Source organism: Anolis carolinensis, chromosome 2 (genome assembly GCF_035594765.1).
Source record: "Anolis carolinensis isolate JA03-04 chromosome 2, rAnoCar3.1.pri, whole genome shotgun sequence".
Taxonomy (NCBI): Eukaryota; Metazoa; Chordata; class Lepidosauria; order Squamata; family Dactyloidae; genus Anolis; species Anolis carolinensis.
This window is the reverse complement of record NC_085842.1, coordinates 294591587-294606167: the sequence shown is the minus strand read 5'-3', so window position 1 is coordinate 294606167 and position 14581 is coordinate 294591587. Positions and strand designations below refer to the sequence as shown.

The 14581-nt window shown below is 40.9% G+C and overlaps 1 protein-coding gene across 1 annotated transcript in view; it reads right to left on the bottom strand.

Annotated features, from left to right (window-relative positions):
• Positions 1-13787, bottom strand: part of pde4d (phosphodiesterase 4D) — an 830388-nt gene extending 816601 nt beyond the window's left edge. The window contains exon 1 of the mRNA XM_008102872.3: positions 13769-13787. The gene's annotated coding sequence lies outside the window, so the exon portion shown is untranslated. The remainder of the gene's footprint in view (positions 1-13768) is intronic.
• Positions 13788-14581: the final 794 nt, after the last annotated feature.

Genomic DNA, 14581 nt, shown 5'->3' with positions numbered 1-14581 from the left:
TAAATGAATAAATAAATAATCTTAGACTTAGGCTCGCCCACTTGACTTGAAGGCATACAACAACAACAACAACAACAACAACAATCCTAATTAACTTGACTATCTCATTGGCCTGATAGGTTTATGTTGGTTAAAATTGTTTTCATTTTAAAATATTTTATTGTTCTTTCATTGTTGTTGTTGTTTTGCACTACACATAAGACATGTGCAGTGTGCATAGGGATTTGTTCATATTTCTTTTTCAAATGATAATTTGGCCCCTCAACAGTCTGAAGAATTGTGGACCGGCCCCCTGCTTAAAAAGTTTGAGGACCCCTGCATTAAGGTCACCATAACTTGAAGCAGATTTGATGGTCAATAATTCCAGAAATCCAACATTGAACTTGTAAGCTGGTAGCATATTAAATGGCACCAGGATTGAAAGCCTGCATTAGATTGTTCTACACTGAATGTAAAGGAGTTTACTTGAGAGTAAATGTGTTTATCGGGCTGCCAGTGGAGAATTACAGGCGCCTTTTTAAGCACAGAGAATGCACAGCTGGAGAGAAAGCTATGCCACATAAGCTCCTTTACTATCTTATGCCGAGAGGAGGGAACAATGTCTGGAAATGATTATACAACTGTAAGGGGTTGGGGAGGGGAGAAGGCTTTTGACCTCTGTGCAGAGAGGACACCGCATCATGTGCTGAAAGTCAAGGCATCATGCCAAGGAGAGAAGAGGTGGGACTCTGGAAATCCCAGCTGCCTTGGGAATATAGAGAATTGCTGTCCAGCAACATCTGGAAGGCCATGGGATTCCCTCCCCTGGTATATTGGATGCTGCAATCAGTTCTGTTTAATTAGAATGGGAAAATAATGGTCAGTTAAGAGCCCTCTCTTTATGTTGCTCCTACCAGTGCCTGATTTAATATTGTTCAACCCCTGTATCTATGGGGTTGGGATCTAGTTTTATTTATCCATGTTCTCCAACTGGAAGTTCTTCCATTCAATAGGGTTCATAGTACTGTTCCATTATCCAGGCAGGGGGCAATAGACAGAGAAGGATAGTCCATTTTATAGGGGGGGGGGGGTAAGGAGTAAAGCCATTTCCCCCTGTTTTCCTGTTATTCTCCCCACCCATCTCGACATTGTGGAATCAACTCTTGTTTATGAAATGGGAAGTGGGGAATGGGAAATAGCCAGCGAAAATGGGAAAATAGTTTCCCTCCTTCAACTCTTCCCCCCCCCCCCATAAAATGGACTATCCTTCTCTGTCTAGCACCCAGATAATACAACAGTGCCAGGTTCGCTATTATCTGTGGTTTCACATATTCACACACATTCCAGAACATATCCCACATGAATACAGGGGTTGCACTGTATGTTTATTCTGGCAGGTGTAGTGGATCTTGGGCTTGGCATTCTATTCTGTTTTTGTCAGGGCTTCACCAGGAATATTGTGTCCTGTTCTAGACACCACAATTCAAGAAAGATGTTGACAAGCTGGAACGTGTCCAGAGGAGAAAAACAACAATGGTAAATAATGTGGAAGCCAAGCCCAAATGGGAGAAACTAATGGAGTTGGTTATGTATAGCTCGGAGAAGAGAAGGCTAGAGCCATGTTTATATATTTAAAAAATATCACATTAAGGAAAGGCAAGCTTGTTTCCTGCTACTTTAAAGACTAGGATGTGAAGTAATGGGCCCAAACTGTAGAAAAATAGGTTCCATCTAAACGTTAGGAAGAACTTCCTGATGGTAAGAGCTATTCAGCAGTGGAATATGCTTCTTTGGAGTGTGGTGGAATCTCTTTCTCGGGAGGTTTTTAAACTGGGGCTGGATGGCCATCTGCCAGGAGTCCTTTGATTGTGTGTTCCTGCATGGCAAGGGCTTGGACTGGATGGCCCTTGTGTTCTCTTCCAACACTATAATTCTGTGATTCTAACACACAGAATGTGGGCGTGCAGAGGAAACTTTTATTACCTGTTCAAGCTTCAGAGATATAAGAGGCTCTCTTCTTCATGCCACTCACAAGTGGAAATGACAATGGAAGAGGTGGGTTGGCATGCTCCCCTCCTCTGTGGGCCCTTCCAGACAGGCCCTATATCCCAGGATCCAGTCCAAGGTTTTCTGTTTATCCCAGATTATCTGGCAGTGGAGACTCACATAATCCAGTTTAAAGCAAAAAACCTGGGATCAGATCCTGGGATATAGGGCCTGTCTGGAAGGGCCCTGCATTCAATGGGAACAGGAAGCTATCGCCTGAATGGTACTACTGTAACCACTGTCAGTTTTGTACCTAAATGTTCTGAACGTTTTCCCTTTCAGGATATAAATTCAATCAAGACACAAAAGTAAAGGTTCTAGCCAATTGACCTTCAAATGTTTACATTTCATTATACTAATCCTAGTCCTGAAACAAGATAAACTCTTGCATATTTTTTATTTTTTTAACATTTGTTTCCATGGCATATGTCATTGAATTCAGTGGCTAGTTTGTTTAAAATAAATTGGAGTGGGGATGAGGGGGGAGATTGAGTCAATAGGCACATTGTCCTATGTTCTGATGTGTATACCATCACCTTTAAATTCTGAATATATTCCCATCTCACTTGCCAATGTCAACAGATTTAGACTCCCATGAAGAGCTATTGCTTTGGGAAAGTGCCACAGCTCAGTTGGAGGGCATATACTTTCCATGCAAATGGGTTTGATTTGTGTCATCTTCAAGTACAGCTGGCAAGCCCTGAAGAATTTCTGCCACTCAGTGTAAATCAAGATGGGCAAGGAACCAAAGCATGGGAGATGTACTTTGCCTACTACAATTTCAGAATCCCTCTACCTCTTTCTGCATTGGTAGTAGGATTCTGGAAGTTCTCATCCTAGAAGGTAGCTTTTCTATGTTCTTCAAGGAACATTTTCTACAAGGAACAAGGAATAATGGGGATGTCCCTTCTCATTTGTAAGCAAGGGCTTTGGAATGATTGGCTGAGTACATGTTTCACATGTTCTCTGGGAAACAGATATGGTCAAAGAGATATGGTGATACTGATTTAAAGTTTTTCTTTATCACTCCTTCGTCCGCCATGTCTTCCAAGGCAATCGACATCAGAGGCTGGATTTACACTGCCCTATTTTCCAGGATCTGATCTCAGATTATCTGCTTTGAACTGGAGTATATGAGTCTACACTGCCAGAAAACCTAGAATAAACAGATAGTCTTGAATCAGATCCTGGGATATAGGGTAGTATAGATCGAGCCAGAGGGGGAAAAACATTTTTTTTAAATAGATCAAAACCATTTTAAAAGCATTTACATCAAAGCCACCATTCTTTAAAACCAAATTAGAACAAGTCCCAGATCCAACTTCCAAACTAGTTCTAAGGGTCAAACACCACACAAAATAATACAGTCTTTGTCATCTGCTAGAACAACCACAAGGATGGAATACCACAACTGAGTTAATAAGTCTAGATAAAATCCTGTCACAACATTAGTTTCCTGTGCCAGAGACACAAAAGATCTCTGTTGCAGATCTCAAATTTCAAACATCACATGGGGACAGAGAGTATTTCCTATATGGCCCCAAGCCATTTAGAGCTTAGAAGGTCAAACCTCAAACTGAACTCAGAAACCAATGAATGAAGCCAATGAATGTGATTCAAGATTGGTGAAATGTGATTTCCAGAGAGCATAACAGAAAACAGTCCACATTCAGAATTCAATCTAGCTTCCAAGCACTTCAAAATCAGTATGAAGCACAGCACGTTTTAATAGTCTAATCAGTAGGTATTTAAAGCATGAGATACTATATATCTACCTTCCCCTGGAAATGGTAGTTGTGAACCTCCCGAAGGTGTGCAAAGGCATTCCTGGCTACAGAGTCCATATGGCTTTCCAGAAACATTGCTTAGTCCATAAATAACCTTGCACGCCCTTATTTCATTCATATCCTTCCTTGCCCACCAAAACTAGGTCTCAAAGTAGATATCTAGAACAGGCTAGGTTTTCTGTTCAGTTGAGGCTCTGGATCCTTCTACATTTCTAAATAAATTCCAGATTATCTGCTTTGAACTGAATTATATGGCAGTGTAGATTCATATAATTTGGTTCAAAGCAGATAATCTGGATTATATGGCAGTGTGAAGGGGCTCACCCACATGCAATCCCTGAATTTATCCACAAAGAAATCCAGGACTTCCAGTCAAGCCTGGATATCTTCGGCATAGCTGGGAACCAACACTCAAAATTTTGGAAGACCTCTCCTTGGATATGTTATAAACCACATGTAGCCTTATGGAACACAACAGCTTAATGAGTAGTTCCCCAACACCACTCTTTTGGGAATGTTTAGCCAGATAGGAATGGAACCACCACAAAATGGTTATCTAAAGCCACATTTTAAGCTACGTGCCCCAGAAAGATAATATGATCAATGCTTTTGCTTGCTGCTTCAAGTGCCTCCAGGATCAAAAATGGACATATGCTTCCTTTCCAGTTCCCAATATATGTTACCCATTAAGACCATTTCTATCCCAAATGAGGCCTGGATCCAGATTATAACTGATTGAAGTGACTAATTTTAGCTACCGCTATTTTTGTCTGTTATTAAGTTTAAACTTAGGCTGCCTATATATTGCTTGATGTTGACCTGTTTTGATGTAATTTGTTTTTCCTTGCTGGCATTGAATGTTTGCCATATATGCTGGAAACCACCCTTAGTCCCTTCGGGGAGATAGGGCGGTCTACAAATAAAGTTGTTGTTGTTGTTACTACTACTACTAATACTACTACTGTAGTAGCATAGTGTTGTGCTGCCACTCTTTGATCTAAAAAAGGTAAGAACTTGTTCTAGAAAAAAAGGGGTGAGATCCAGTTTCCTTCAACAAAAATCTAGCATCTTTTAAAAGAATTGGAACAAAATTTGACTTGCAAAAAAGTACTTATAACCTCCACCACTGAACTGACAGGACATGTAGCAGCTCTGATCAGCCAGAATAAGACATGAGTCTAATAGACAAAACATAGTAGCAAACTCCTAATTACAAAAGTGGCATCTTAAGCCAGTTTATGGCCAAATAAGGGATCCCTTTAATTGTTATTGCTATATTTATAGTCTCTTTCCTCCAAGGAACTATTCTTAAGACATAAGATTCCATCAGCTCCTGAAAGCTAAACACGGTCAGCTCTGATTAGTACTTGGATGGGAGACTAATACCTATCAGGTGCTGTAGGCTGTATTTCAGAGGAGGAACTGGCAAAACCACCTTTGAGTCACGGTGGCACAACGAGTTAAATGGTTGAACGGTTGAATCTGCTAACCTAAAGGTTGGCAATTTGAAGCCACGGGTTGGGGTGAGCTCCTGCCAACCTAGCAATTCGAAAACATGCAAATGTGTGTAGATCAACAGATACCGCTTTGGTGGGAAGGCAATAAAGGCCCCCATGCAGCCATTTCAACAACACAACCAGGAGGTATCTATGGACAATGGGTTTCTCGGCTTGGAAATGGAACAAGAGCACCTCCCCATGGCCAGAGTTGAGCACCGCCTCCAGAAAGCCAGAGATGAAAGGGGAAGCCTTTACCTTTGTTCTGTGTATTTGTATGTCATTGTTATTCCACTGTATTAAGTCATTGAATGTTTGCCGATCTGTTTATGTTGTAATCCGCTCTGATTCCCCTCAGGGAGATAGAGCAGAATATAAATAAAGTGTATTATTATTATTATTAGTAGTAGTAGTAGTCGTTGTCGTAGTAATAGTAGTAGTATTTCTTGCTTAAGAAAACCCTATGAAATTCATGGGGTCGGCATAGTTCAACAGATGACTTGAAGGCGCTCACATGCTCACAAAATTTACAAGCTGTCAACAACTTTATTAGGACCAACTACAATTTCACAGTATTGTGTAAGCAGTTAACATCACAAGAACTCTTCATCAGGTTATAAGGAAAGCATACAAAATTCTTATAGCCTAGATTTCTATTCACTTTTGGAGTTCCCAGTTGCACAGATGTGTTTCAAGCTGAAATCATTATTCCTTTCCCCCTAATCGAAATGTTATGCAGGCATCTGTGGACCGACTACTACAGCTTTCTGTTTTGGCAGTGTATTTATGTTGCTTACATAAAACACCTTTCTGCCACCATATACAAGTGAGTGATAATCAATTGTTTGAGCATTCTTTATGCCTGATCTTTTGTCACTGTACATGTGCAAATAACAGACTACACAATAAGGAAGATGTGCATGTGTAGAAATACAAGGGCTTAGGGGAACAACTGTTAAAGCTAATTGCCTTATTTCATTACTAGCTAATTTTAAAATGTGTTGAAATAATAATATACATTGTGTATATTTTTCTTTAATGGTTTAATATTAATAAGCATTCTTGATTTGACAATGTATAAGCACTAAAATGAACATTCCTGTGCTGTGAAGAATAACTCAAGACTGCTTTTTTGCCACATGTATTCATTGCAAAATGATCAGTTGCAGGTATGTGCAGAGGCGGTTCAACCACCAGGCCAACTAGGCAGTTGCCTGTGGCACCATCTTGTTGGGGGCACCATCAAGGCAACTCCTGTCTCCTGCGGCCTGCCTCCGCAAGGTATTGAACTACTTTTTCTGTTGATTTGTTGTAAAACATGATGTTTTTGTGCTTAATTTGTAAAATCTTAATGTAATTTGATGTTTAATAGACTTTTCCTTAATCCCTCCTTATTATCAAACATTTTCGCTTATCCAACGCTTTTATTTTTCAGTGATTGGTTTGATGAATCCAAGGCTGGAGTTGAAATTGCTGGAAGAAACATTAACAACCTTTGATATGCAGATGACACCACTCTGATGACTGAAAGCGAGGAGGACCTGAGGAGCCTTATAACCAAGGTGAAAAAAGAAAGTGAAAAATCTGGGCTGCAGTTAAACATCAAGAAAACCAAGATTATGGCAACTATGAGTTGACTGACTGATAACTGGCAAATAAAGAGAGAAAACATGGAGGCAGTGACATACTTTGTATTTCTAAGCTCAAAGATTACTGCAGACGCAGACTGCAGCCAGGAAATTAGAAGATGTTTGCTTCTTGGGAGGACATCACATTGGCAACGAAGGTCCACAGTTAAAGCAATGGTTTACCTCATAGTAACCTAAGGATACAAGAGCTGGACCATAAGGAAGGCTGAGTGAAGGAAGATAGATGCTTTGGAACTTTGGTGCTGGATGAAAATCCTGAGAGTGCCTTGGACGACAAGAAGATCCAACCAGTCCATCCTCCAGGAAATAATGCCCGGCTGCTCACTGGAGGGAAAGATATTAGAGGCAAAGATGACGTACCTTGGCCACATCATGAAAAGACAGGAGAGCTTGGAGACGAGAATGATGCTGGGGAAAATGGAAGGAAAAAGAAAGAGGAGCCGACCAAGGGCAAGATAGATAGATGGTATCCTTGAAGCAACTGGTTTGACCTTGAAGGAGCTGGGGGTGGCCATGGCCGACAGGGAGTTCTGGTGTGGGCTGGTCCATGAGGTCACAAAGAGTCGAAAACAATTGAACAAATAAACAACAATAAGCTGTGGGATTGTTAAAAAGACAGTTGTGATGCTCAGAATGTAATTCAACTGGCAACCCTACATCTTCATAATCTGCAATCAAGCTCACCTCAAAATCGGATCTTCGTGCCAAGCTTCTTTGCTATTTCAGCCTGTCCAGATTGCCTCTTTAAATTGCCCAGAGAGAGAATTATATCCACATGAATCTGAACCAATACACAGTTATTGTGTATTGCTGTCTTCTGAACAATGACAATGTATTTATAAGGATCTAGGTACTTGGGTTAAAAAAAGCCCTTCTTATCCTAATGAGCTGGATGGCATAAGGAGAGGACAGGAAGGTCAAAAGCATATATGCTAATAAGACAAACAAATATATTTGCATGCTCAGCATCAATACAAAATGAAGTACAGCATGCCTTCCTCTAATAACTATAAAGAACATTCATAGAATGAACATATGTCCAGGCAAAGCTGGCCTAAAATTGATTATGCTAGTGCAACCACAGGAAATGGAGAAATTATTTTATATTATAACCATCAAATTAATGTAAAACACGCAAGCCAACTGGTTAGTAGGGCAGAGGGCAGACAAAGACAAACAAGCCTGCCATCCCATGATACAAGAGATACACAAGATATCTGCACACTTTATGCATATTTATGCATGCATTTCTTGTCTTTTCCTTCTGCCACATTAATATGGTTTGGATCCCGAAACTGTATTGTTTCTATTTGCCATTTTTGTAAAATGCTTCATGTGATCATGCAAATATACACAAAAATAAAACCAAGGGTATTTAATAGGCTGGGAATGGTCTCAGACTCACACAAAATACACCTATTGGAATTGGTGTGAGTTAATTTCACACCAATGTAAGTTCTTATTGACTTTAATCAGTTTGCCCTACATATGACTTAGTATGTATCTACAATGTAGAATTAATGCAGTTCAACACCACTTGAACTGCCATGGGTCAATATAGTTTGGTGATGCCCCAGCACTCTTTGGTAGAGAAGGCTAAAGACCTTGCAAAGCTACAATTCCCATGATTCCATAATAAGGAGCAAAGGCAGTTCAAGTGGTGTCAACTGAATTAATTCTGCAGTGCAGATGCACCCTGAGTCTAGATGCAGCTCTTGAACAGTGGAGATTACTTCAAGCACAAATTCACACAGAACTTTATAAGACAAGAGCAACAAGGTCAATGTTTTTTAAATAACCTTCTCTGTCGCTAATGACTTACTGTTGGAATGCTTCCACTTTCATTCTGCTACATCTCCTACACAGATCGTTCTAGTAGGCTCAAAAGCAACTGTCCTGCTGTCATACTACACAGCAGCAGAACATCTGCTAGTTTGTCTGAAAAGTTTATTTTTTGGTAAGATTTTTTTTAGCATAGCATTATTTCTCTCTTAAATACAGACATTTTTAAAAATATGAACACTGATAATTAACACTGAGTAGTTAAAGAGATCTCAATTTCCTCCAGTTCTTAACTTTTAAACATAGTATGTATAACATATTGTATATACATATAATATTCATAATATTATATTGTAATATGATATACTAATAATACAATATAATATTAATTATATATTATATTTTACATGTAATATTGCTAATAATATTACAATATATTGATACAGTACAATATAGTAATTTATTACCAGTATTGTACTATGCTAATATAATATTGTATGTAAATTTAATTTGTAAGCCGCTCTGAGTCCCCTTCAGGGTGAGAAGGCCGGCATATAAATGTAGCAAATAAATAAATAAATAGTAGTAGATCAGGACATTAGAAGGTGTCAGCCTTTCTCCAACTCTAGATATGTTGGGACTACATTTTTGGAGCAGTGGGTTAAAACTCTTGTGCTGCCAGGACTACTGACTTGAAAGTTGGGTTGCTGACCTGAAGGGTGCCGGTTCGAATCCAATCTGGGGAGAGTGCGGTTGAGCTCCCTCTGTCAGCTCCAGCTCCATGTGGGGACATGAGAGAAGCCTCCCACAAGGATGGTAAAACATCAAACATCCAGGCATCCCGAGCAACGTCCTTACAGACAGGCAAGTCTCTCACCAGAAATGACTTAGTTTCTCAAGTCATTCCTGACACACACAAAAAAACCCACTCATCTGTCTCATGATGATACAAATTAAAATCAAACATATCTAGAGGGTACTATGTTGGAAAAGGCTGAGCACAACTGCACTTCTAGTTGTATATCTATCCATCTCAAAGAGATTGTGCAGGTTCTTTTCTTAAACATTAACAATCATGAGACTGACCTCTGGTGGAAGGAACCTGAATGGCTTTATAAAATAATCTTGCATCAGAATCCCATCTAATAAACTTCAAATACTTTTTAAGTCTTTTCTGTCCTATCATGCAAGTTTGGTCAATCAAATTCGTGCATTCCAGGATATTAAAACTGGTGTTATATGGGGGGATAGTCAATAAAGGGAATAACTATTGTTTGCAGATCAGTTGTGCAGTGTGATGGCTTTTCTTTTTCATGCATCAGTATTATCGTTAGCCAACCAAGGGGATTTTATACTAAATCATGGTGACATTGAGCAGCAGGCTCTCCAAAAATGCCAGGACAGTGCTAGGCATACCTAGAAACAAAAAACAAAATAAAATGTAAAAACCATGGGAAGTAATGAAAGAGCTATTTTATAAGTTTATTGTTCTCATGGTTCATGTTTCTAAAATTTAATCCATTCCTGATCTCATGATACTGATTTAAGCAAGCCAGGAACAAAAGACATCTGGTGCTGCTTTCAATACAATCCGCCCCGTACACTCAGTTCCACTGGGAACATTTATTTCAACAAGCCAGTACTAGATCTGCAACTGTCCTCCAGAGGACCTTTTCTTCGGCTGCTCCTGGGCTATTAGAAGAGATTCAACAGCTAAACATGCTGTTTGAATGTTAAAAAGCATGCAAGACCCATCTCTTCCGGCAGGCCCACACTGTTGATTTTAATCTATTAATTTTAAAATGACTTTTTATTGGTATAAATTATTTTAAAGTACGATGGGGTATTTTGTGCTTTGGGTTGTAATTTGCATTTTGATTTAATGTTGTACCATGCCTTGAGGCTTAGAAAGAGGCAGTTAAAATGTGTTGTTGTTGCTTTTGGTTCCACAGAAGGTGCCCTTCACACAGGTCTCTTGCACAGGCTAATATGTACACTCTTGTTCCGTGAGCCCAAATTCTGTGGCGCCATTTCTGTTACTGGATCATGCAATGAACGTCTGCTTTGAAAATATGGCTGCCTATTCTGGGATCCCCAGCATCTGAGAAGCCTTTTGTCTCTTACATAGATGCCTACCAATGGGGAACAATTAGAGTTAAGCTTTTTAGTGGCATGTAGAAATGACTTTAGAGCCACCAGCAGCTTAAACATGACATCCCAGAGCCCTTCCACACAGCCATATAACCCAGAAAATATCAAGGCAGTAAATTCCACAATATCTGCTTTGAACTGGGGCCCTTTCAGACAGGCCCTATATCCCAGGATCTGATCCCAGGTTTTCTGCTTTAAACTATATTATATGAGTCCGCATCGCCAGATAATCTGGAATAAACAAAAAAGTAGGATCAGATCCTGGAATAAAGAGCCTGTCTGGAAGGGCCCTAAGTTATCTGAATCTACACTGCCCTATATTCCAGTTCATGATAAGTGGGATTTTATTCAGCTGTGTGGAAGGGGCCCCAGATTCCTAAGCTATGCCTCCCTTACATGCCAATAAGCCCCAGCCTTGCCAACTGTTGAACCCTTAGACTGTAGAGACACCTCACAACAACACTGGAACTCCAGACTATAAGCAATGCAAGTTGTTTATTGAAGAATATATGTAAACAATCGCAAACCAAAGTTCAAAGTCAATTAAACAAAGTTTTAGTCTACCAGGAACAAGATACTTGAGAACCTTGAAGCAAGGGTCCATGAAAATCAAACACAAGAATAAACTTCAACAAGGTATCAAAATTAGCCCAAGGAACAGGACCAAAACTGGAACAAAGAACAGGATCTTTAACTGGAACAAGAGATCCAAACTGCAAAGCCTTCAGGAACAATGACTGGATAATCCAAAATTCCTCAGGAGCAAGAACAAGAACTGGAACAAAACTCAAGATACAAGGGTACAGGAACTTGGCATAAAAGTCCACAGATAACATGAAACAAAATTCCATGAAGCATGAAACAAGAGTCCATGAAGCAGGAACAACACTCTCAATGAGCAAAGTTATCACCTCTGAAAATCTCTCTTGGAAGCCGTTCCTCTTAAAGCTGGAATCAAGGCCTCTTTCCGTGGGAAGTTTGCTCAAAACCCTTCCTCATTAGCAACCGTCTACTCCTTCTCAAAACCTCCCTTTCTTGTCTCTGTTGACATATGGCTTTCTTTCTGTAAACCTCATTACTCTTATCACAACTGGAATGCCCATCTGCCAAGGGATAACTCGACCTTGACTCTCCCAAGGAATGCGGTCCAAGCTGCCTGCTTAAAACCATTGTACGCCTGCTCCCAGAATCCTCAGGAACAAACTCTGGCTGTACAGGAACAGTAGTCTCATCTAACTCTGGCTGTACAGAATCATTTATCTCTGGCTGCATGGGAATCCTAGGCCCCAACCCAGATTCCTCTGACAGGTCAGGTGCAGGTACAATGGCAGGCTGAACAGGCCCAACCTCAGGCTCACCTGACAGCTCAGGTGCAGGCTGGGATACAACACCGACTCATTCACTGCTGTCACCTATTCTGCCATGTATTCCAGTATCAGGTCAATGAGTTCTACCTTGTCCATACATCTTCCAAATGATGGTGCACTGAGAACGTAAGAACAGCCTTGCTGGATGCAAGGCCTATCTGTTCCACCATTTTGTTCACACAGTGGTCAATCTAACAGCTACCTATGAAAAGGCTGCCAACAGAATAAGGGTACAATTTCACCATCTCAAGTGTGTCAGTCTTCAGTTCAGTCTCTGCCTGTGCAGCACAGTCCATACAACTTGCCATAGTCACTTGAAAAAAAGTGAGTGGTTTAGAAATGCAACTACTACCCAGAATTCTGGATCTTGAGGCAAGGGGGGTGAGGTGGAGGCAAAGAACATATGTAAAGAGTGAGCCAAGAAAGTTATAAAACAGGCATGGGAATATGTGACCATTTTTTGTACTGCAACTCCCACCATTCCTCGCCCACTGGCTATGCTGTATAGGGTTAACTGTACAACACTTAAAGGGCCACTCACCCCTAGCATAAATCTCAGAGGCTTTTAATCAACATGTTTGCATGAGTGGAAGACTTTTTAGGCTTCAGGGCTCTTCATTCCGTGAAGTACCTAGAATAACCTGTTTCTGCTAAACCTGCAGAGAACTTTAGGCAACTATTACTATCAGTGATGCCACCTTGCCCTAGGTGATCTTTCCCTTTTCATCTTTCTGAGCTGTCATACAAAGCAGGTCTCGATTGACAGCAGGTTGACTCCTGGATCTCCTCCTCATCCAGCCTTCTCATAGAGAAAGACATCTTCATCATCTAAGGTTCTTTAAGGGAAGACAAATGAACAGTGGTGGCAACAACAAATGAAATAGAGGCATTCTGCCTCCGAAACAGGAGTTGCTGCATAGCCATACTGGCAAGTAACCACGGAATTCATCCAATTCCTTTTCAAAGCCATGCAAGTATCCAACCTTAATTGTATTTTGTGACAGTCAACTCACAGCTTAATTCTGTATGGTATGAATACTTTTTATCCCTCCTTAATCTCCCATGACTCAGTTTCAATTGATGACTTCAAGTTCTGATATTATGAGAAAGGGAACAAAAACTTCTCTGTATCTACTTTCTTCACACAGGACATTACTTTATCGACCTCTGTTATGGTGTAGCGGTCTGGGAATCTGGAGACCCACTCAGTCAGGGGTGACCTTGAGTAAGTCACACACTTTTAGCCAAAGGAAGACAAGATAAAACATGTTGAGTTTAGTGCCAGAAAACAATCCTGTCCCTTTATAGCACCAAACTTAAAAGTCCAACTGTAGCGCCCTGAAGATAAAATGACACCAGGGTCACAGTAAGTTTGTGCAAAAAGAAAATGTCTTTACACTTTACAGCAGTTTCAGCAGAGAAGAAAATAAACAGTTTTATCCAGATGTAGCAGAAAATATAGTCCTCTAGCATTCAAAATAAAATATAGCTTAATTCAGCAACTTACTTACAAAAGAAACGGTCCTTTCCAAAGAGCATTGCATCAACAATCTGTAGCTTGACACCCTCAACAGCAGTTTGTAAAGAGCTCCAAATTGTACACTCAAACCTGTGTAATTATACCCTGTTGATTGCAGCAAGAGAAATCACTTGCATCTATTAACCCATGCAACACACCTGCATGTGGACCCTTTCTTTCTTTACACTTTACACTGAACCTTGGTGTTGATCCTTGCAAAAGCTCACCCAATTTCCTGCTTCTTGGCAGGGGGTTGGACTGGATGGCCCATGAGGTCTCTTCCAACTCTACTATTCTATGATTCTATGATTTGAACTGGCAACCTGTTGATGAGCAGTCCTGCTGGCACAAGGATTTAATCCATTGTGTTACTGGGAACTCTGGCATGCAGGTGCAAGTACAGGAGAAGCAGCAGGAATGTGCTGGCCTGCCTGCCTGCTCCAAGTCACCGTGGCCTCCTCCTGCTCTGCTCACCAGGACCTATTGCCTCACCAGAACCAGAATTACCTTCACCAGCTCCACACCACCTTTACCCACCTGGGGTAGAATGGGCAGGGAGGGGAAAGCACCCATCAGGCAGGGACCACCTGAGGCTGGTGCAAGGAAGGGGGGGGTTCACCAGCAGCAGAAGGAGGTGGCCCTGGCTCTGGTGAGTAAAGTTGAAGGAGGCAGGCCCTGTGAGCAGAAGAGGCGAAGGCAGGCAGGGAGGCTGTTATGTGCTCCCTCTGCCTTTCCTGTACACACATCTTGAGGCACAAGACATCTTGAGGCAGGTGAAAACTGAGGCCCTGTGGCGTGTCTCAGG